The following is a 25,051-nucleotide window of genomic DNA, read 5'->3' as shown; positions in this document are numbered from 1 at the left end:
TCATACTATTAAATCAAGAACATATTTCTGGATTGCATTTTTTCAACTCTCAATGCAATCTCAATTAACTTTATGTCAACATCTTATGCAGGCCTTATTTTGTAAAAATATGAATGACTTTGAAATAATATTTTTTTCATATTTTTCTAACAGTTTTTGAGCACAGACACATATGCCTAAACCATCATGCAGTGAGCAACATATAGCACGAACAAACTTGAAATAGATAATAGATATGAGTCAAAAGTCAGTCATGGTGTGTCAGGATAATTTGTCTCATGAGATCTGGAAAACAGTATTACGTGGCATTAAAAAATGTAATTGATAAATGCAGCATGCTAATGTGATTAATTATGATGTCCGTAATAATGTATATTACATGTACTAACATACAACTTTGTGCATCGCATGTACAAAGTTATTAACCCCATGCAAACGACCATTTCCAAAGAACTGTATTGAATAAGCATTTGCATCCTCCCCAAGAAGGATAACTTTGTGGGGAAGAACACGTTGTGGCATCCATCTCGAACAGCCGATATATATTTTTTTGGCTTTTATTGTAAGAAAACGTGAGCCCAATACAACACACCACACGGTTCATGTCACCAGGTATCGCAATTCATGGAAGACAATCCCGACGCAACTGTACCATATGAAGGAGGGGAGTAAAAAGTGAGGAAGGGGGCCTGCTGCCCCAACCAAGTGAGAACTCAAAGTCGCGGAATAATGAAAGTTTAAATGGGGAGGAGAAAATATGGGATGGGGAATATAACCAACCTAATAAGGGAAACAGAGGCTAGATTGGGAATGTCGGGAGGAGGGAAGAAGGGGGGGATTAATCCCCTAAAATAAAATCAGATATGCTGAGCTAATTAGCATTCATAGTGATCCTCCACTATTCCGAGTTTCGCTCTCTTTTGATTACTGAGGTGCTAATCCTCTCTTTTCTAATCGCTGCCTCCCAGCCCTCTAATCCGACCGGCTTATCTCAAGTGCTGTATGAGAGAAGACCACTTGGCCTCGATGCTTATGACTTAAGTGCTTAATGCCCACATGTGCTAGGAGTATAACGTACCAATATTTCCATGAGGGGTGCTCATGATCCTTCCAGTTGACCAGGATAGTCTTGCTGGTTATGGTATTAAATGGCCTGGAGCAGGGCATGTTCATATATTATTACTGTGCCAGGTTTAAAATCCGATAGGGTCTATTCCACCGGCAGGGAGAGGTTTGTGCCACACAGGTATTTAAAAAAGCTTATGGTCTTATGGTAAAGTTTTGCAACATCAGGGCAGAGCCAGAAGGTGTGAGTATATATTTGTGCCCTGCCTGGGGTGCATCTTGAGCAGTCTGTTGAGACCTCTATAAATGTTGCTCTTTTCTCATTCGTGAAGTATGTTTCGTGTATGAATTTCAACGGATTGAGATTAAGTGGGAGAGCTCTTGGACCAGCTCTTGTGGCTCGCCAGCTATTTGACCAAATCTGTAGCGTAATCTCACAAGGCACAAATCTGTCCCACAGTTTGTTGGTCGCAGGTCTCATGGCAGAACCCTCTCCTCCCTGGAGTGCGTAAGCCTCGGACAGTCAGTATTTAACCCTTGGTGCTTCCAACCAATCAGTAATTGGATGGACCAGAGCTCCCAGGTTATTTTCGAGGGATTTCCTCATGGCATCTCTTATCTGAAGGTATCTAAAACACTGGGAGTGAGGGATATGAGAGACGGACTGCACGCAATGAAAAGGCAGCAACCCTCCCGTCAATAGATAAGGGATGACTCTTTCAAGGCCAAAATCCCTCCCACTAACCCATCGTCTGCCTGAAGTGGTGGATTTTACCATAGCGTCGATTTGCTATGCAGGGGCTATGGAGAGATGTTCCACGGTCTTTGCAACTCGCATGTGTCGATTAAACCATACATGGTGCCTGTGTAAAGAGTGACTTCCAAGACACGTCGTGTAGAGGGCGTCTTATTTATTTCTTACACTGGGCACAAACACTGGGCGATATATAGAAACGTATCTACATAGCTTCACAGAGCCGATCTTTCTACACAGCCCCATCGTCGGCATCTAACTACACAGCTGGCTCACTAATGTAGCGGTGACGATTATGGGAGCCGTGCAGAGGATCGGCTATGCAGCCGGATGATGAAGAGAGATGACGGCAAGTAGTGATGCAGCCATGATCCGGGACCCCGCTACAGCCCTGAACCTTCGGTTCCATCCCCGGCGTGGCCAGGCCCCGTCTCCGGCAACGCCCCCTTCTAGAACTTTCGAACAGGTTCCTAGAGCTTCCTGACTGACCCCGCCTCTTACCTTCAACCCAGATACACCCCCCTTCTAGTTAGTTATTATATAACTCGCCCATAACCATGATTACCCCTCCTGGCCGACAGGTAGCACTCTGTCATTACACCTGCATTACTCGTGGTCTATTTTTATATGTAGCAAGCACGTCCCTTCATTGAGCACAGTTTAAGCGATTCCTCCACCCAGTTCTAAGCAATCCCCTGCTTTGTTGGGTCAAGCCAGCGCTTCACCTTTTCTAGGCCTACTGCCCTGTCATATTTCCAAAAATCTGGGAGAGCCAGACCGCCCTGATCAACCGGCAACGTGAGGGAGGGGTAACCAATTGTGCGTGAGCTTATGATTCTATGTATAGGCCAAACATCGGGAATGCAGTCTATTCTAAAAATCCTTCGGGATCCATGTAGGAACCATCCTCTGAAGGCGCAGTATTTTATGGATAATTCTCATATTTTATTAAATGTGCCCTGTTGTGTAGACGAGGATGTTGACATAAGAAACCAAGGAGGCGGTGGCTTCCTGAAGCAAGAGAGTTTGCAGGTGCCCATGAATTGGGAAGGGAATTTAAATTTGTCCATTACCTGGAATAGGAAAGCCCACTCAACACTGTCGAACACCTTTTCCCCATACAACATAACGGCATAGACAGGGAGATCTTTTCTTGTGGCTATCTTGACTGCATTAGCTAGAATCTTTACAATTTCAGTGGAATTCCTATTCTTAAAGAATCCCATCTGAGCGTTGCATATAATCACCGGGAGAGTCATCTCTGGTCTTCCCAACAGGATCTTGGCCAGCATTATATAGTCTGTGTTTCAAATGGAGATAGGCCTGTAAATGTCCAGTGCATCCTTCAGGGAGCCTGGCTTATGAAGACCAATATACTTACTTCATTCATGGAGTGTTGAAGACATCCTGACAATAGAGCTGCGTCAAATGTTATATTCAACAGTGTTGAAAAGGGGGACCATATCTTCCTCTATAACTCTATTGGGATTCCATCAGGGCCAGCTGCCTTCCCTGGTTATTCGTCAAATTCCTTGGTTTCGGTAACGGCCAATAAATATGTTGAGTCCATAATGGTAAAAATATGGTGTATAACCACATGCTATTTAAAAGAAAAAGTGTATTTCCCGAGTAAAGCCCTATTGTGCTAATAAGCACTATTGTAAGGGCGACTTGGCCAGCAAACAACAACAAAGCATTCGACAATGTAACTCAAAAACCTTCCGTATAATAGTGGAAAACATAAGTGGGTAATATATTAACAATAATATATTGTTACAGCTCTTAAATAAGTGTATACTAACCACAAACATTTCATTGAAGAGCCAAATGGTGAGATTTACCTTCTTGAAGAATGAGCAGGTTCTGTGTTGAGATGATACTGTTAATATGCCGCGGTGGAGTGCTTTTCTAAGGGATAATGTGCTTCAGTGTGATAGGTATTGACATCTCACAAACATAAAAGTAACGGTTCATAATGCATGCATGTTCTCACCGAAGGAGGAATACTTACATCGTGATCATGTGGAAGTCTTCCCGCAAGGATGTCCCTAAATATACTTTTGTCATATCCTCCTTGTTTCCACCCCATAGTGTCAAACAACCGTATGTGTGTTTCCTTCTGTCTTTCACGATCAATCTCTTCCATTTTCAACTGTATAACATCAATACATACAATCTGTCAGTTTTGTAACTTGGGTGCAATTGAATCCACCATTGAAAAAAACAGTATTGAATAAATTGGGTTAAAAACCTATATCCTTAAACATTTTTCTTCATAGTCATTATCAAAAATGTATCAGGTTAATATTAATGCTATCAAAAGTCAAACTGACATAAAGATTAGATTAAATATTATGGTTGTGCTGCTTCTGAATGTTGATCAAGGAGACATGGCATGGCCAAAACGGAATAAAATATCTGTAATAGTTTTAAAGGACATATAAGATACTCGTAATTTAGAATTTAATACGTAGGTTTAGCGACCAATATTATTTGTAATAATGTTTTTGGTTATATCGCATAAATATAGATGTGTCATTAAGCCCAACCACCTAACAAAGCCAGTAAGTAAGGTTTGTCACGTAAAGAAAACGTACCAATTAGTTGCTACTTCACCACATCGGTGTGTTGGAGAGTAAATTTAATTCTGGCAATTCGCCTGCTGAACTTGGATGTAATCACCAGCGAAAGATTATACTCGAATTGTAAATGGTGTGGGGTTACTCTCCAACACACCGGTGTGCTGCAGTAGGAACTGGTTTTATAAAAGCAACAGGTAGGCTCAGCACTTATGTGAGTGGGATTTAAGAATTTCTGTATTCATATTGTGTTGACTACACTATGATTTGAAGTTCAATAAGAGTATATATTATTGGTTCTTTCGGTAAAGTCACGTTGAAGGGAAACAATAAAATAATAAAAAAAATATAAAACAATTAAATTCTCACGACGTTTCGACTGTAACATAAACAGTCATCATCAGGTGTGAAAACCAACGGCAAGAAACATTTGAAGGAAGTGGCGGTTTGTATTTATTTATTAAAAAAAAGTTGTTTACATTTATTTATTTATTTTAAACGTTAGCGCCACAGACAGCGATTTGACAGTTTGTTTAGAAGGACGAGTCCATCTATGTTCGGAAAAAAGGAGGGGGGAGACGAAAATTTAATGTACGCTGTCTGAAAGCCACCGTAAGCATGAACAATCTATTAAGACCCGACATGGTTTATCAAATCCTTCCAATGATTGCTAAGCCAGAATCCATCTTCTCGGTTGAAATTGTCTCTGTGTTTGTATATGTGGATAGCCTCATGAACGAATCTCTCATGGTAGCCCGATGGCTTGCAAGGAACCTCTGTCTTGGAGAAGTCAATGTCATGTGAGCCCACTGAATTATAACAGTGATCTGCCACGGCCGAGGTGTTGGTCCTACCGTGTTTAGGGTCTGCTTTGTGTTCACGAATGCGGTCTGAGACATGTCGTTTGGTTTCTCCAATGTAACTACTACCACAAAGGCAACTTAGTTTGTAGACACCAGGGTACTGTATGTCCGGAATCACATCTTTTACAGACGGAACCTCAGCAAAGATGAGCGTTTTGAATTATATAAATTAAAAAGAAGGATGACATTGTAATCCTTTCAGCCGACAAGGGCAATGCTACTGTCATCATGGATGAAATAGAATATAACAACAAAATAAAATAATTACTCGACGATGGCAGCTATACAAAAATAAAAAGAGATCCTACCAACAGCCTCGTCACACAAACCAACAAAATAATTTCTGATTCAACCGCATTAATTGATCAAACTAAACAGTTTTTGTTGAAACCATCTGCTGCCAGGCCACCAAGATGATACGGCTTACCAAAAATACATAAAGTAGATACACCCCTTCATCCCATCGTCTCTACTATCAACTGCCCCACGTACAAACTGGCTCGTTTTCTGTCTGAAATCCTGCGGCCTTTCGCTGGAAAAACCACCTCTGCGGTACAAAATTCTACTCAACTGGAATCGACAATCAAGGGTATTTCCCTGTCCCCAGACGACCTGATTGTCAGTTTTGATGTAGTTTCCTTATTCACCAAAGTTCCTGTCCCTGACACCATCGCAATCATTGAAGACTTGGTTCATCAAGGACTAAACACTGAGGTAACCCCCCCCCCCCCCTGGTGAGACACTGCTTAACCAATACATACCTCACTTGGAATGGAACTTTCTACAAACAAACTGAGGGCACCGCCAATGGGCTCCCCCTATCTCCGGTTATAGCCAACATTTTCATGGAGAAATTTGAGACTGACGCCATCCGGACTGCCACTCTGCACCCAAACTTATGGAAGAGGTATGTGGATGACACTTTTGTCATCTGGCCACATGGCCGGCCTGCTCTAGACCAATGCTTCAACTACATCAATTCCATACACCCAGCCATCAGATTTACCATGGAAGTCGAAAAAGATGGCAAGCTACCTTTTTAGATGTCCTAATAAAAAAGAGACCTGATGGTTCATTGAGCCACTCTGTCTACAGGAAAGCTACCCATACGGATGCTTATGTAAAACCGGATTCCCACTACCATCCATCACAGAAGAATTCTCTCATCAAGACTCTGCACCATAGAGCCCAATGCATATCCGACCAGGAACACATAGCAGTGAACTCAAGCAGGTACACCAAGCTCTTAGTCTAATGGTTACTCCGACTATACAATCCGCAAAGCTATCACTCAAACCATGAAGAAGGACCTTCTTGAGGAGCCTTTCAAAACCATCACTTTACCCTACACTGCGGGGATCACAAAAAAGACCTGCAAAATCTAGAATAAACACAAGATCCAGGTCCGTTTCAACACATTACATAAAATCCGTGATCTGCTCCCATCTGTAAAATATGTGATTCCGGACATACAGTACCCTGGTGTCTACAAACTAAGTTGCCTCTATGGTAGTAGTTACATTGGAGAAACCAAACGACTTGTCTCGGACCGCATTCGTGAACACAAAGCAGACCTTAAACACGGTAGGACCAACACCTCGGCCGTGGCAGATCACTGTTATAATTCAGTGGGCTCACATGACATTGACATCTACAAGACAGAGGTTCTTTGCAAGCCATCGGGCTACCATGAGAGATTTGTTCATGAGGCTATCCACATATACAAACACAGAGACAATTTCAACCGAGAAGATGGATTCTGGCTTAGCAATCATTGGAAGGATTTGATAAACCATTTCGGCTCTTAATTGATTGTTCATGCTTACGGTGGCTTTCAGACAGCGTACATTAAATTCTCGTCTCTCCCCTCCTCTTTTCCGAACATAGATGGACTCGTCCTTCTAAACAAACTGTCAAATCGCTATCCGTGGCGCTAACGTTAAAACTAAATAAATAAATAGCAACGTTTAAAAAAATACCAACCGCCACTTCCTTCAAATGTTTCTTGCCGTTGGTTTTCACACCTGATGATGACTGTTTGTCTTACAGTCAAAATGTCGTGAGAATTGTATTGTTTTATTTATATTTTATTATTTTATTGTTTCCCTTCAACGTGACTTTACTGAAACAACCAAGAATATGAATCACTGCAGTCCCGAAAGCTTTAAATCAAAATTTAACCGCCTCTACGGGGAGGGTTTCCACATAACTTTAAGATCCTTCAACAAACTCCGGGAAAAGAAGGCTCAGCTGATCGAGTCTCTCATCTTTCAGAAGAGATGCCGCGACTCTGGGGTAATACAAATCGCATTTACACTGACCTCTACTGCTGTAACTTCTTCTAATGCGAAACGAATTCTTTTCAAAACTAGCTTAGCTCTTATCTCAGAGAAAATCAGACTTATACGCACCGAACTAGATCAGTTAGACAAGACACTCTACAAATCACACTTATCATTGACGGCAACACTGTCCACATCGGATTGGGAACATGTAGACAATATGACTGCCTCTTCAGCTGCTACTATGTCGACCAAATGTAAGGACAACCTGATTTCCAAATTTAACCTCCTCTTCAACAAAAGACCGGACCCACACACCAAAAAGCTAGACGTTAACAAAGTCGTAATTAATCGCAGTAACAGTTCTATTTCCGATGGTCTGAAATCCGTTTTAGCTAAAGGTCTAAACTTTGCAGTCACACCTAAACACATACCAGTTAATGATATAATTGCCCAAGTAGACGTTGCTCTCAAGGGCCTGGGTCACATCGCTGCAGACGTAGCAGGATCTGAAATCGCTTTAAACCCTAAAAAACGCTAAGATGCCAGCTAGCAACCTCAGGAAGAATGAGCGTTTTGAATTATATAAATTTAAAAAAAGAGGGATGACATTGTAATCCTCTCAGCCAACAAGGGAAATGCTACTGTCATCATGGATAAAATAGCATATAACAACAAAATTTAATAATTACTCGACGATGGCAGCTATACAAAAATAAAAAGAGATCCCACCAACAGCCTCGTCACACAAACCAACTAAATAATCTCTGATTCAACCGCATTAATTGATCAAACTAAACAGTTTTCGTTGAAACCTTCTGCTGCCAGGCCACCAAGATGATACGGCTTACCAAAAATACGTAAAGTAGATACACCCCTTCATCCAATCGTCTCTACTATCAACTCCTCCACCTACAAACTGGCTCGTTTTCTGTGTGAAATCCTGCAGCCTTTCACTGGAAAAACCACCTCTGCGGTACAAAATTCTACTCAACTGGTATCGACAATCAAGGGTATTTCCCTGTCCCCAGACGACCTGCTTGTCAGTTTTGATGTAGTTTCCTTATTCACCAAAGTTCCTGTACCTGACACCATCGCAATCATTGAAGACTTGGTTCATCAAGGACTAAACACTAAGGTATGCACCCTGGTGAGACACTGCTTAACCAATACATACTTCACTTGGAATGGAACTTTCTACAAACAAACTGAGGGCACCCCAATGGGCTCCCGCCTATCTCCGGTTATAGCCAGCATTTTCATGGAGAAATTTGAGACTGACGCCATCCAGACTGCCACTCTGCACCCAACCTTATGAAAAAGGTACGTGGGTGACACTTTTGTCATCTGGCCACATGGCCGGCCTGCTCTAGACCAATTCTTCGACTACATCAATTCCATACACCCAGCCATCAGATTTACCATGGAAGTCGAAAAGATGGCAAGCTACCTTTTTTGGATGTCCTAATAAAAAAGAGACCTGATGGTTCATTGAGCCACTCTGTCTACAGGAAAGCTACCCATACGGATGCTTATGTAAAACCGGATTCCCACCACCATCCATCACAGAAGAATTCTCTCATCAAGACTCTGCACCATAGAGCCCAATGCATATTCGACCAGGAACACATAGGCAGTGAACTCAAGCAGGTACACCAAGCTCTTAAGGCTAATGGTTACTCCGACTATACAATCCGCAAAGCTATCACTCAAACCATGAAGAAGGACCATCTTGAGGAGCCTTTCAAAACCATCACTTTACCCTACATTGCAGGCATCGCAAAAAAGTTCTCCAAAATCTTGAAAAAACACAAGATCCAGGTCCGTTTCAACACATTACATAAAATCCGTGGTCTGCTTCCGTCTGTAAAAGATGTGATTCCGGACATACAGTACCCTGGTGTCTACAAAACTAAGTTGCCTCTGTGGTAGTAGTTATATTGGAGAAACCAAACGACATGTCTCGGACCGCATTCGTGAACACAAAGCAGACCTTAAACACGGTAGCACCAACACCTCGGCCGTGGCAGATCACTGTTATAATTCAGTGGGCTCACATGACATTGACCTCTCCAAGACAGCGGTTCTTTGCAAGCCATCGGGCTACCATGAGAGATTCGTTCATGAGGCTATCCACATATACAAACACAGAGACAATTTCAACCGAGAAGATGAATCCTGGCTTAGCAATCATTGGAAGGAATTGATCAACCATTTCGGGTCATAATTGATTGTTCATGCTTATAGTGGCTTTCAGACAGCGTACATTAAATTTTCGTCTCCCCCTTCCTCTTTTCCGAACATAGATGGACTCATCCTTCTAAACAAACTGTCAAATCGCTATCCATGGCGCTAACGTTTAAAATAAATAAATAAATGCGCACAACGGGTTTTTAAATAAATCAATAAATACGAACCGCCACTTCTTTCAAATATTTCTTGCCGTTGGTATTCACACCTGATGATGACTGTTTGTGTTACAGTCGAAACGCCGTGAGAACTTTATTGTTTTATATATATTTTATTATTTTATTGTTTCCCTTCAACGTGACTTTACCGAAAGAATATGAATCACTGCAGCCACGAAAGCTTTAAATCAAAATTCAATAAGAGTAGTTTTAACTCTATAAATATATTTGTACCTCACATATACTTATGCAACAGGATTTATTTATTATTGATGCATTTAGTATTTCGGATACTGGACATTGCTGTTCGCCTTAATCTTATGTTTGATAAGCTAATAAAACAAATGCTTTTTTTAAATAAAAAAGGCAATTTGCTAAGTAAAAACACGCGTTCCCTTTTTGTGATGTAATACATGTACTGTGCAATGTGCTTTGTGGATATCTGTGATATGTCTCTTTGTTAATATTTCACCAGATATTCCTGAAATGAAATCAAAACCTTAAAGATTTGTTTCACTTGCAAAAAAATCATACTTACTCGTTTTGTCTGACTTGCAGTCAAGTTCTGTGCTTCAATTGCTCGAAACATATAACGGTCATTTAATGCCGAGTCCACTGTATTCAAAAAACTAGATTTTCCATTTCCTGTCTTTCCAATCAGTAAAATATTCAAATATTTTACTGGGAGTGTGGAGTCTTGTATATATCTGACAGCATTCACCATGTCCCTGAAAAAATACGTACAGTTTATATTTTGTAAGCATACAAAGTTTGTCATGTAGGTTTTCACGACCAATATCATCCATAAGAGTTTTTTGGGTTAGATCGCGTAAATATATAAATGTTTCGTTAAAACCCACCACCACCCGAACTAGTAAGGGTTGTCACGTAAACTAAACATGCATATTCACACTAGTACAGCACACCGGTGTGTTGGAGAGCCAAGCCACAACATTTACAATCTGAGTACGACGTTTCGGCAGTAATTACAACTAGATTCATCAGGCGACAGCCATATTTGTGGAGAAGTCCACCTGTTTATTTTCTTATATAGAGGCGTAGATATGGTGACCACACTTCTGCGCTCTTGCGCAAAGTGGGGGGCAGGGGATTAATGAGTCAACATACATTATCCATGCAGATTATGCGAGCCATTTGATCTTGTCCTTCCTGTCCATTATGTGTATTAAAATAGCAGTGCTAACGTTAATCCCTATAGAAGTATGGTGGCCTATATTGGCATGCATTTAAACAATGTATTATTTAGTTGAACACGTAGGCTTTCGCGACCAATATCATCCATAATAGAGGTTTTTGGGTTAGATCGCGTAAATATATAAATGTGTCGTTAAAACCAGTCACCACCAAACACAGCCAACGAGTAAGGGTTGCCAAGTCAACAGAACATGCCAATTCGTCACTAGTACAGCACACCAGTGTGTTGCAGAGCCAAGCTACAACATTTACAAACTGAGTATGACATTTCGCCAGTAATCACAACTAGCTTCATCAGGCGACAGCCAGATTTGTGGAGAAGTCTTTCTGTTTTGTTCCTTATGTAGTGTTGTAAATAAAGACGGACGACTTATTGTCTTCTCCCCGGGCCACTTTATTACAGTCTATTATACAACACTTGGTTTTAGTTATGCCGAGGATCCGCCGTCCATCGCTCGTTCGCTCCCTCACTCGCCACGCCCCAATCCTATTCCCTACACTCCTTTTCTCACCCCTCTCGGCTGCTGTGTCTCAGCGGGTCGACACCACGGCAGCCGCGGTGCTAAGCATGCCGATGTACGGACTGCACCCACACCTTTGGCGTCCTTCTCTTGATCTGTATGGTGCCCGTGTCTCGCTGTTTCAGCGGGTCGATACCACGTCAGCCCCGGGGGTCAAGCGTGCTGACGTACGGACTGCACTTGCCCCTTGCGACCCTATCCTAGCCTACCTAGGTCCACACAGGACTAATCTCGCCCAGGAATACTCTAGCTAGCTTAGGCGGGTCTGGCTTCATCTTCTCTCGTCTTCTGTCTTCATCATACTGCCGCTCGGGCTCGTTTGCCCATCTTATATGTCCCTCACGAACCCTTCCAGAACATTCTCCAGAAGATCCCTCTATGATTGGCAGATACCAGTCCTTTGGATTTTGGTCCACCTCCCCCCTTGTTTACCCCAACGGATTACCCCAACGGTCATCCTGACCCTGGCTGCTCTCGACGTTCCGATGATGACGCTCACCAACCGCCTCTTCTGGCTGCCGAGCGCAGACATGCAGCTATTGAACCACTACACATATAGAGGCATAGATGTGTTTACCACCCCTCTGCGCTCTTGCACAATGTGGGGGGGGGGGGGGGGGGGTTACTGAGGCAATGCACATTTAACGTGTGCCTTATGCGAGCCCTTTGAACTTGTCCTTCCTGTCTATTGTGTTTATTAAAATAGCCCTACTAACGGTAATCCCTATTGAAGCACGCTGCCCTTTGTAGGCATGATTTTAAAGAATGTGTTATTTAATGATTCGCTTCCACGCAGTACGAAGACTGTAGCTATCTGCAACGGTTAAAGTTATGGTGTGATCCTGTGATCGTGTGGTAGTCAATAAACTGGCAATAGCCCTTACAGAGAGTCTCGTCTCTGTGTGAGTTTACACCACAACAACTGGAGTCAGAAGTGATCATGAACCTGCAACATCATGTCCAAGTCGGTGGCGAAGTGCAAGTACCGTCCGGTGGAGAGATTGGAGGATGAGGAGAGCTCCGAAGAGACACCCACAACGTCCCCGGGGCCATGGAGATGCGCCCTGGGGTCGTTGGCCCATTGGCCAGAGTGGAGGTGGCGGCCGCGACCACGGCCGCTTCATCACCATCGCGGGAGAGCTGGGATCTTCTCACCTCCCAGTTTGGACAGCTGCTGCAGACGACTGCTCAGCTCGCCACTGTGATGATGGAGGTGGATGCCCAGTCGCACGTAATCATCACGCTTCTGGAGCAGGATCGATTACATCCCACAGCCATTTCTCTTCCTGCAACAGCACAGTTTCTCGCCAATTTGTCGATCAACGCGATGCAGGATTCAGGCGCCATCTTGCCCTCGGGTGCGCCACCACAAACTGACGCCATTTTGCATGTGATGCGGGAATCGGGCGATACTGTACATGCGACTCAGCAACCGGGCACCATTGCCCCGGCTCCAGGGATGCAGCTATGCGTTAATTCTGGAGCGCAATCGCCGGCCATTGCTTCCAACTCGTCATTTTTGCGACGCTTGCCAACCGTGCGCCCTTGGACGTCCTTTCGCGACCGCTTTGATGGGGCCTACATCTCTGTTGGGTGGCCCATGGAGGAAGCACTTAAAGCCCTCCCGATGGCCCTGGATGACAAATCTCTTGCAGCATTTAATTCCATCACACCTGCAGACAGGGTGATGCTTCTATTGCATATGCTCAGATGGCAGCCATCTTCGAGCCGCCCTCTAGCGTTCGCTGAAAGTGCCTGTCGCGGTGGCAGCAGGACGTCGAAACGCCTCTCGCATTCCACAGCACCTTGCTGGTGCTGGCCCAGGCCACGTACCCCAGCATGGATGCGGTGGCTTGAGATTTGTTGGCCCTCGATCGCCTGCTATTCCTCGCACGTGAGCTCGGGGTGGCTCTGTCGGTGGCAGACGAGGCGGATGTCTCGTCCCTCAAAGTGGCCCAGGTATTCAGGCGCACCCGAATGGGTTGGAGACAACCCGAATGGGTTGGAGACAACCCATTCGGGTTTAACTGGAGGGTCCCGTCTTCGTCTCTAAGACACTCGCAGTGCATTGCCTCTTGGGTACGGACTTCCTGGCCAAATTGCCCATGAAGATACTCATCGACCAGGGTTGCGTCAAGTTACCATCAGGCCAGAACTTGACCTTTCTGAATTCTCCTACGGTGTTGACCCCTCAAGCGGCCAGTGTAATCAGTGTTTGTGCTTCCTTTAGGGATTCCTTGACTATCCCGCCGGGATCACAGATGCTCAAACCCTTGAGGCTGCGCGGGGACTTTCAATTTCAGACTCTGGAGGCGGGCACCCTCTTAACGCCCTCCAACTATTTCTCACAGACACCCTTCCTTGTGGGTGCCCTTATGGTTGTGGCAGAAAATCAAGAGCCATTCCTACAAATTCTCAATGCGGGGCCCTCGCAGGTAACAGGCCTGGCGGGCACCATTGTGGCACACGCGTCCCAAGCCCTCCCACTGGTCAAGGCCACACCGGAGGGGGGGGGGGGGTGGCGGCAGCTGTGCTGCCCGAGGTGAAGTCCGACGTGGCCTGGGTGGTTGCGCTCTGTCACGAAAACGATCTCCTGTCCCCAGATGAGCGGCGCCGGCTTCACACACTCATCATCAAATTCCTTATCGTTTTGGTCAAGAAACGGGATGGGAGTCTCCGTTTCTGCATTGATTTCTGTAAGTTAAACAAGATTTCGCCTATCCCCTGCCTCGGATGGATGATTCGCTTGATGCCCTCTCAGGCGTGCAGTTCTTTTTGACCCTTGATTTGCTTTTGGGCTTTTGGCAATTGCCATTGGACGAGGCGTCCAAACCCAAAACCGCGTTCCACACACCTCAAGGCTTATTCCATTTTAATAGGCTTCCTATGGGCCTCCATTCGGCCCCTGCCACGTTCCAACGCCTTATGGAGATGGTTTTGGTGGGTCTCCAGTGGGAATTTTGTTTGATTTATTTAGACGATGTCATCATCTTCAGCTGTACATTTGCTGCGGCTTAAGTTAGTCTTTGCCAAAGTGCACGCTGCTGGCTGGAAAATCAAACCCCAGAAATGCCATTCGTTGCAGCCCTCCAATAAGTATCTAGGCCATATCGTTAGTGCCTTAGAGGTGGTCACGGATCCGGACAAAACGGATTGCGTCTGTACGTGGCCGACTCCAGCATCTGTCGTGGAGGTTCGTAGCTTCGTTGGATTCGCTTTTCACTACCGTCGCTTTGTGCACAACTTCGCGATGATCGCAAAGCCTCTCCACACGCTAACCGCAAAAGGACAGAAGTTTCGTTGGGGCACAGAAGAGGAGGAGGCCTTTGTCGCGCTCCGGGCATCCCTGGCAGACGTGCCCTCCTTGGGATATCTGGACTTCTCGCGACCCTTAGTGCTCGACACTGACGCCAGCGACTCGGCCATAGTGGCCGTGTTGGCACAGGTGCTGGATGGCGTTGAGCGAGTCGTGGTGTTTGGCAGTCGAGTGTTGTCACCCATGGAACAGAGGTATTGCATCACCCTAAGAGAGCTTTTGGCCATTGTGTTCTTTGTGCAACTGTAAAGACCCTACTTGTACGGTAGATGCTTTACTGTTCGTACTGACCATGTGGCACTACAATATTCATTGCGCATCGATCAGCCTTCGGACCAGCTATCCCGGTGGCTCGAAGTGCTGCAGGACTACTCATTCGAGGTCATACACAGGAAGGGTACTAAGCACGGAAATGCCGATGGCCTGTCTAGGCGGCCTACTGAGAACGGGTGTGCGTGCTCAACGGGATCGAGTCGCTGTAGGGATCCGAGTAGCGTCGAGGCACACTTGGTAGCAACTCCCGAAGTCCTGCCCGTCGACTTCGGCTTGGGAATCCAAAGACAGAAGTGGTCGCGCTTGCAGATGGAGGATACCTCTTTGCTGAAGCTGCGACGCCGGGTTAGGCCTGACGGCCGACCCTCTTCTCAGCCAACCACTCTGCCCATCACCCTACACGACAACCTACTCATGCGCTGGGATCTTGAACTCGAAAAATATTGTCTGGTGGTTCCATTCATCTTACGGGGAAAACTAACTAGGTCTGTTCATGAAAAGTTGATGCACCTTGGGATCCACAAAACGTTGTTGACCCTCAAGCGTGACTACTATTGGCCAGGCATGGAAGGTGACTTTTTTCTATTTGTGAATTGATGTCACGACTGTGAGCGGCGGAAGGCCACGGTTGCACGGGACCATCCCCCACTACAGTCCATCCAAGTTTCCCGTGTTAACGAACTCGTAGCCCTCGATATTTTGGGACTCTTTTCAACCTCTGGAAGGGGCCACAGGTATCTTCTGGTGAGGGTCGAATACCTCACACGTTGGCCCATGGCATGGCCCTTTCCAGACCAATCAGCTTCATCTATCAAGGACGCCTTCTTGTAAGGCTATGTGTTGGATAAAGGAGTCCCGGAGTGGCTGTTGACCGATCAAGGCTAAAACTTTTCTTCCAGGCTGCTCAAAAGAAGGTCCGAACCTCGCCATACCACCCTTGAACTGACGGGATGTTTGAGAGCCTCAACCGCACTCTCATGTCCATGCTGTGCAACCATGTCCACGAGTCTCAGTTTTATTGGGAATTGCTGATTCCGGGCGTTCTCACCCTTTTATCTGATGTACAGGAGGGTACCGAAGCCCCCAATGCAGGTGCAATTGGGTCTGCAGCCACCTCTAAAGAAACCTGCTGTGCCGACGTTAATGAGAGGCACAGACTGCATGATGCTCGACAGGCGGCCATCAACGATTCGGCCAGCCACCAAGTGGCTAACGAACGGCTACCAAGGCGTAAGGCTTCCGGGGTCCCATGGGTCACAGGGGACAAGGCGGATCCATTGCCCGCATGTGCCCGTCAGTACATCACCTAAGTTTCAATGCCCTTGGCAAGGCTCCGTTGATGCCGTGGAGGCCCGGCGGCCACAGTGTGTATGCATTCAATTCGGCCGCCGGCATTGGAAAGTCCATCCCTCTAAGTTGAAGAGGTACGTGCCTCCTCGTTTGGTTAGTCCATCCCCTTTCCCACTCACAGAGCGGCCGCTTTATGATGCGTCCGATGAGCCAGGCCGCCTGGCCCAGGACGCTATGCGGAATAATCCACCTATCTGTATGCTCACAGAACCTCTCCGAGAAGGTCCCGCCGTCCCGCTTATGGGGCCCGCGATAACGGGACGTGTACCAGCGGATGCCTCGCCAGACCCAATACCAGATGATGCCTGTGGGAGTGAACCTGCAGCGCACATGCGCTCCAGGGCCACTCGGTTTCGCTGACTGCGGGGGGCCATCAGGCCGGCAGCCAGCAATCGCGGTCATGGTTCCACCAGCTGACCCGGGGTGGGGGCCTTCCCGCCCCGCTGTCCTGCCTGTCTTGTTGTTCCCCGTTTCAGACATCACCTCCATGTTGGCACCCCCGACCTCCTCTTCTTGGTCATAATTACCAATTGCATGGGTGCTGACGTTACAGATTGTCTGCCGTGCCTAAAAGTTGTGTTATCAGCCGGGATGTCTGTGTTTTTTTATGGGGGGGGGGGGGAGTGATGTATAGGAGTAGGGGAGAAAGAGAGGAATTGGCAGGAAAGGGTGGGATGACGTCATAACTGGACGTCATGTATCCAGTGGGGCAAGGTCTTAGGGGGGACCCCGGGGTGTGGGGCGGGGTCATTGTGGGGAGCCGAGGGAACGTAGGACACGCCAGAACGAACGACACGCTGGAATGGACGACACGCTGCTCGGCACCGATACACTCGTCCGGGGTCAGAGTGGGATTAGTGGGGAGTTTAGGTAAGGATAGGCCCAGAAGTTAAGCAGGTACCGAAACGGTCCACGGGAAGGACCAAGTGTTGTGATCCTGTGATCCTGTAAGTGAGTGTGGTAGTTAATCAACTGGCAATAGCCCTTACAGATAATTTTGTCTCCGTGTGAGTTTACAACACAACACAAGGAAGATACTCTTATTAATAAGAGTCATTAAGGACCAACATCAAAACATCCTGATAAATTACCTTAACATGAATAGAGAATATAAATAATTTTACTTTGTTATGGGATGCTATTCGCATGAATAACGCTATAATAAATATAATTATTATTATTTACAATTCATTCTACTATAGCAGGGGTGGGGAACCTTTTTTCTTCCAAGGACCATTTGGATATTTATAACATCATTAGCGGGCCATACAAAATTATCAACTTAAAAATTAGCCTGTTATGTTTTGTCAAACATTAAATAACTCACCCCTAACGTGATGGCTGGAACTGCTTCTCTTTGGTGAGGCGTGTGTATGATGTTAGCTGGTATTGATGATTTGCTGCTCGCAACTACTTTTCCAGGTTTGCTCCTAGATTTTTAAATTTCTAGTCCCGCCTGCGGTTGCCTTAGCAGGGCCAGACCAAATGATTTCACGGGCCTTATCTGGCCGGACGTTCCCCACCCCTGTACTTTAGGGATAGCTCCATGCCATGGGACATAGAAACATTCCTAGATAACATAAGCCTCCCCCAGCTTGCACAAAAAGGACAGGGACTCCCTGTCTGCACCAATTTCGACCTAAGATCCATAATACAGATTTTGCGGGTTATTTCGCGTAAATATATAAATGTCTCGTTAAACCAACCAACACCCGACACAGCCAATTAGTAAAAGTTGTCACGTAAACAGAATATGCCAATTCGTCACTAGTACAGCACACCGGTGTGTTGGAGAGTCAAGCTACAACATTTACAATCTGAGTATGACGTTTCACCAGTAATTACAACTAACTTCATCAGGCGACAGCCAGATTTGGGTAGAAGTCCACCTGTTTAATTCCATATGTAGAGGCATAGATGTGATGTCTATGCGCTCTTCTTGCGCAAGTTGGGGGGGGGGGGGATTAATGAGTCAACGCACATTATGCATGTCCATTATGCGAATCCATTAATCTTGTACTTCATCTCGATTGTGTGTACTAAATGAGCCATACCAATGGTAATCCATATTGAAGTATGGTGACCTGTATTAAGCATGCATTTAAAATGTATTTATTTGATGATTCACTTCCATGCAGCAAAGTCAGTAGCTATTAGAATGGTTTAAATTATTTGTACTTCTTTCAATTTCGATATATTCTCTAATTAGCCTTGGCCAGTTGTAAATAGTTTTGCATCGAAATTCAACATTATAAAAATAAATTGAGTGTCATTGTTGGGAAGCGTGTTCTGCTACTCCTGACAGTTGTGTTTGGGAGTATTTAATATTCCTCTGATGTGTTTTTTAGTCTCGTGTTGATAATTTGTCCTGTTTGCCCAACATAGCATTTGCAACAAGTGTAATTAATCTGGTACACACCTTCTGTTGAGAGCTTCGGTAATACATCTTTTGTACTAGATATTAATTTCTGTATTTTATTTACCACGCCTAATCTAATTTGGATATTTTTTTCCAAACATTTGGCTAGTTCATCAGTTACCCCCACAATGTATGGTATTTTAATAGTTTGAATTACTGATGCGTTTTCAATCATCGTGTTAGTTGATTGGGTTTTCACATTCAATGCCCTGTTGAATTGTGCATCATTGTAACCATTCAATTGCACCACTGCTTTAAAATGTTTAATTTCACTTCCTGGACTATCACCATCTGATGATGGTAGCCTCAGCCGGTCGGTGCGCCCTGTTTTGTCTTGTTTTGTCTGTCAATTCAGTGTTTTGCCAAGATTTTCGGAGTTCTCTAACAAGAGACGAACTTTTAAATATCAGGGAAACAACTCCTGTGGATTTAATTCCTACTTTTCTGCTTCCAGCGGCAGAATTAGTAGGCATTCTAGTCAATGCCGCGCTAGGCTTTGCTCAAGCAACAAAACGCCGCCCAGGGGGTAAACAGTCGGGGGCTCTAGTACGGCTACGCAGACGCGGGATCCGAACAGTGCTTCCGAGCTTTTTCCTCTCCAACGTACGTTCACTGTACAACAAAATGGATGAACTTCAGCTACTGATGGTAAAAAACAAAGATTTTCTTTCAGCTTCTGCATTGTGCTTCACGGAAACATGGCTGTGTGATTTGATTCCGGACACTTTGCTACAACTAGCAGGATTCCATCTTGTAAGATCGGATCGTGACATAGCGCTCTCCGGCAAGACGAAAGGCGGTGGTATTTGTTTTTACATTAACAGTGGCTGGTGTGTAGATGTCACAGTGATTCTGCAACATTGTTCTCCACTCCTTGAATCAATTTTTATAACCTGTAAACCGTTTTACTCGCCTCGCGAGTTTGCGTCGCTCATTTTGGTCAGAGTTTATTTGCCGCCTTGTCCTCAGGTTAAAGAGGCCCAACGCATGCTCGCGATCAGATTCTGAGTGTGGAGCGAGCAAATCCAGATTCGTTGGTTATCGTACTTGGCGACTTTAACAAAGGTAATCTCAGCCACGAACTCCCCAAATACATACAATTCATTAAATGCCCAACCAGAGAAGGTAACACTCTGGATCACTGCTACACTACAGTCAGTAGAGCCTACCACGCCGTCCCCCGAGCAGCACTAGGACACTCTGACCATGCCATGGTCCACCTGATTCCTGCATACAGCCAGAAACTAAAACTCTGTAAACCTACTGTGAGGACATCTAAACAGTGGACCAGTGAGGCTGTGGAAGATTTGCGGGCGTGCTTAGACTGTACTGACTGGGATATGTTCACGACTGCTACCAATAGTCTGGATAAACTCACAGAGGCTGTGACGTCCTACATCAGCTTCTGTGAGGACTGCTGTATCCCAACACGTACCAGGGTGAACTTTAACAACAATAAGCCCTGGTTCTCAGCAAAGCTCAGAAGGTTGAGGTTGGAGAAGGAGGAAGCGTTTAGGAGTGGAGATAGAGACAGATTCAAGGAGTCGAAGAACAGGTTTAGCAAAGCGGTGAGAGAGGCTAAACGACTGTACTCAGAGAGACTAAAACACCAGTTATCTACAAACGACGCTGCTTCTGTCTGGAGAGGGCTCAGGCAGATCACCAACTACAAACCCAGAGCCCCCCACACCACTAACGACTCCCGCCGAGCCAACGACCTGAACGAGTTCTACTGTAGATTTGAAAGACAATTGGACTGTCCTGAACCACCCCTTCCAACCCAAGAGGCCCCATCCCCCACCAATACTACAGAGACGACTATCTCCTTTCAGGAGGGAGAAGTTAATAGACTTTTCAAGAGGCAGAATCCACGCAAAGCAGCCGGGCCGGACTCTGTCTCTCCAGCCACCCTCAGGCACTGCGCTGACCAGCTGTCTCCGGTGTTCACCAACATCTTTAACACCTCCCTGGAGACATGCCATGTACCAGCCTGTCTCAAGTCCTCCACCATCATCCCTGTGCCCAAAAAGCTAAGGCCAACAGGACTAAATGATTACAGACCGGTCGCCCTTACATCTGTGGTAATGAAGTCTTTTGAGCGCCTGGTCCTGGCACACCTCAAAGCCATCACAGACCCTCTCCTGGACCCCCTTCAGTTTGCCTACAGAGCCAACAGGTCTGTGGACGACGCAGTTAACATGGCCCTCCACTTCACCCTACAGCATCTGGACGCCCCAGCATCCTACGCCAGGATCCTGTTTGTGGACTTCAGCTCTGCCTTCAACACCATCATCCCTGCCCTGCTTCAGGACAAGCTCTTCCAGCTGAACGTGCCATACACCACCTGTAAATGGATCACAGATTTCCTGTCTGACAGGAAGCAGTGCGTTAAGCTGGGAACACAAGTCTCTGACTTCAGGTCCCCGGAACTCCTCAGGGCTGCGTCCTTTCCCCTCTGCTCTTCTCCCTGTATACCAACAGCTGCACCTCCAATCATCTGTCCGTCAAACTATTAAAGTTTGCGGATGACACCACCCTCATTGGGCTGATCTCTGGTGGGGATGAGTCTGACTATAGGTGGGAAGCTGACAATCTGGTGACCTGGTGTAGCCAGAACAACTTAGAGCTAAATGCTCTAAAGACAGTTGAGATGGTTGTGGACTTCAGGAAGAATACAGCACCACTCACCCCCATCACCCTGTTAGACTCCCCAGTCAAAATTGTAGAGTCCTTCCGCTTTCTGGGCACTATTCTCTCCCGGGACCTCAAGTGGGAATTGAACATCAGCTCCCTCACCAAGAAAGCTCAACAGAGGATGTACTTTCTACGGCAGCTGAAGAAATTCAACCTGCCAAAGACAATGATGGTGCAATTCTATACAGCGATCATTGAATCCATCCTCACCTCCTCCATAACCGTCTGGTACGCTGCTGCCACTGCCAAGGACAAGAGCAGACTGCAGCGTATCATCCACACTGCTGAGAAGGTAATTGCCTGCAATCTACCAACCCTCGAGGACCTGCACACGACAAGGTCTATGAGGCGAGCGAGGAAGATTATGGCCGATTTCTCCCACCCTGGACACACTCTGTTTCAGCTACTCCCCTCCGGCAGAAGGCTTCGGTCCATCAGGACCAAAACCTCACGCCATAAAAACAGTTTCTTCCCATCTGCTGCTGGCCTGTTAAACAAGGCCAAGGGCTAACACTGTTTTTAACATTTGATCTACATAACGACACCTTGCCGATATTAACTATGTTACCCTATTGGTATATTTTTTTAAATTATATCTTAAAGCTATTTTATATTCGATATTTATTTAATTTTATATACTTCAGCCCCTTGGTGTTAGACTTTTAACCCTTATTATAGTAAGACTTGTTTAAAACTTATTTAAGATATTAGATTCCTATATGTTGAATGTATGCACCATCCTGCCAAAGTAAATTCCGTGTCGGTGTGAACTTACATGGCGAATAAAACCCTTTCTGATTCTGATAATGAAGAGGAGGAATCAAGCCTCAAAAAATACTGTGTGACACGTAGAGAATTGTTAGCGATTGTCCATTTTGTTCGGCAGTACCGACCGTATCTGTACGGCAGGGAGTTTTTGATCCGCACTGATCACACGGCACTACAGTACTCGCTGCGCATGGATCAGCCGTCGGGGCAGATGGCTCGCTGGCTTGAGACCCTCCAGGAGTACTCCTTCATGATCCAACATAGGAAAGGAACACGCAATGTAAACGCGGATGCTTTGTCAAGGTTGCCGCGACCGGCTGAGACGTGTCGGTGAGCAGAGGGCTCGCTGCGTTGCGGCCCGCCGCTGCAGGAGGTTCCGCAAATGGTCGCTGCAGCGGGTTCGGGAGTGCCAGGGATAATCCCTGGAGCAGAAATTAGATTGTTGTGATTGTCATTGAAACAGTGGAAGCAACTGCAGGTAGAGGATTCCTCGCTGACCAGGATGAGGCTGCGTGCCTCTCGTTCAAGGGGATCAGAGGATCGCCCATTTTTGATGTTGACGGAGGGGTTGCTTGTTGTCCCGAGGGTGTTGCGGGGGAAACTCATTAACGAGATACATGAGAAATTGATGCATTTGGGGGAGAAGAAGACCGCGTTGACAGTGGGGAATGAATTTTATTGGCCAGGAATGTTTAATGATGTTAAACAGCATGTAAAAGCGTGCCAGGAATGTGCACGGAGGAAAGCGCCGGCGCGGCCATATCATGTCCCATTGCAATCGATTAAAGTTTCGAGAGTGAACGAAATTGTGGCACTAGATATTTTGGGTCCGTTCCCTATCACCCCCCGTGGGCACAAATATTTGCTCGTCGAGGTGGAATACTTAACTCGTTGGCCGATGGCATGGCCGCTAGTAGACCAGTCAGCGATGTCGATCGCTGAGGCTTTCTTGAAAGGGTACGTCCTAGATAAGGGGGCCCCGGAACAATTGCTTACTGACCAAGGCAGACATTTTTCATCGAAATTGATTAAAGACGTGTGTGACTCGCTGGGAACCAAAAAGATCCGGACGTCCCCGTACCACCCGCAGACTGACGGGATGGCCGAGCGGCTGCATAGGACGCTGACGTCCATGCTTTGTCACCAAGTAAACACCGCTCAAGATGATTGGGACCTGCATATTGCAGCGACGCTGGCCGCGTATAGATTGGCCCCGCATGCCTCAACGGGGTACTCGCCATTTTTTCTAATGTATGGACGGGAACCAGAAGCGCTGGCTATTGTTAAATTGGGAATTCGGAAGCGAGAGAAATCTACGACGGTGCCTGCTCCAATGCAGGTGGCTTTAGACCGTCTGAGGGAAGCCCGGGAGGCTGCATTGAAAAATACGGCACGACGACAAGCCGCTAGCGAAAGATTGTACGGCAGGCAGCGGCCACGAGAGCCATGGAGTGTTGGAGATAAAGCCTGGTTGCACTGCCCCATGGTGCCGGTGGGAATGTCCCCAAAGTTTCACCGCCCCTGGCAGGGGCCCATTGATATTGTGGAGGTTTTACGGGATCAGAGTGTGCGAATAAAATTCGGTCGTCGGACATGGTTTGTTCACCCGTCACGCCTGAAGAAATTTGTGTTACCATACAATGCGTCATCCCCCATCCGAGAGCGGCCTGTATTGGATGTGTCCGACGAACCTGTGGGGAGGTCACAAGTGTGCGTGTCCCAGAGATCTGCCCTCCGTGTGCCTGCAGGATCGCCTCTTTTGAGCAGAGTTGCTGACCGGACGCCGACTGAACGGCCACAGATCCGGACCAATGTCCGTCCCGACCGGGAACGACGGACAGTCCCACCAGCAGAGTGTCGCTGGGACAGGGATGGGCGCAGGGTGGAGCCCAGGAGCGCCCCTCGTTGGCGAGACGAGCGAGGCCCTCCCTTACCGCAGGGTGTCCCGTGCAGGGGAGATGGGCCGGCAGTGGGAACCCGTTTAAGGAGAAGTACACTACGTAACTTTGGGGGGTTTGGGGATTTTGTATAAAGGTGTTGTGTGAGTGTCGTTGTGTGGTGCGTGTCGGGTGGTTGTACAAAATGGTTATGTGTTGCGAGTGCGCTCTCTATATATGTTATCATCGTTCCGTCCTCTTCACTCCACTACTCCAATTCGAGTATAGCGTAGCCGGGGACGGCTAGGTTCTTTCATCATGGGGGAGAGGGGGGGGTGATGTAGTGGAGTAGAAAATACACATGGGTAAATTGGCCATATACAGTACATACAAACAGTGTGGGTCATGTAAGGTCGGGCAGGTGATGAAGTCACGGGTGGCGTAAACAAGCCAAAGTAATTAAGGGAGTCAAGGGACGAGGGCTGTGATTGGTCGAGAGGCTGTTAGTGTTAAGTGGCGGCGTCACGGGGTCTGGGCCGTTGGACAGGTGCGGAGCTGGTGGGAAAATGCCAGCGAGGCACGTGGCAATTAATTAAGACTCATTGGAAGGGGGATAAAAACGCTAGGTGATTTGGACGGCGGGAGAGTTGGCGAGAAGTGGAGACAG

General features: G+C 46.4%; 1 long non-coding RNA gene across 2 annotated transcripts in view; it reads right to left on the bottom strand.

The window, feature by feature from the left end:
• The window catches only part of LOC142907712 (uncharacterized), a 78,292-nt gene that overhangs the window by 27,684 nt on the left and 25,557 nt on the right, over positions 1–25,051 (bottom strand). For both annotated transcript variants that reach the window (XR_012931220.1, XR_012931221.1), the window contains exons 3-4: positions 10,490–10,679; positions 3,831–3,971 (exon numbers count right to left, since the gene is read on the bottom strand). This is a non-coding gene — a long non-coding RNA (uncharacterized LOC142907712). The remainder of the gene's footprint in view (positions 1–3,830; positions 3,972–10,489; positions 10,680–25,051) is intronic.

The sequence above is a fragment of the Petromyzon marinus genome, chromosome 82 (genome assembly GCF_048934315.1).
Source record: "Petromyzon marinus isolate PM22_M1 ecotype Great Lakes invasive population chromosome 82, UKy_Petmar_22M1.pri1.0, whole genome shotgun sequence".
NCBI lineage: Eukaryota > Metazoa > Chordata > Hyperoartia > Petromyzontiformes > Petromyzontidae > Petromyzon > Petromyzon marinus.
Note: the sequence above shows the minus strand (reverse complement) of the source record. Positions and strands in the feature narration are given on the sequence as shown.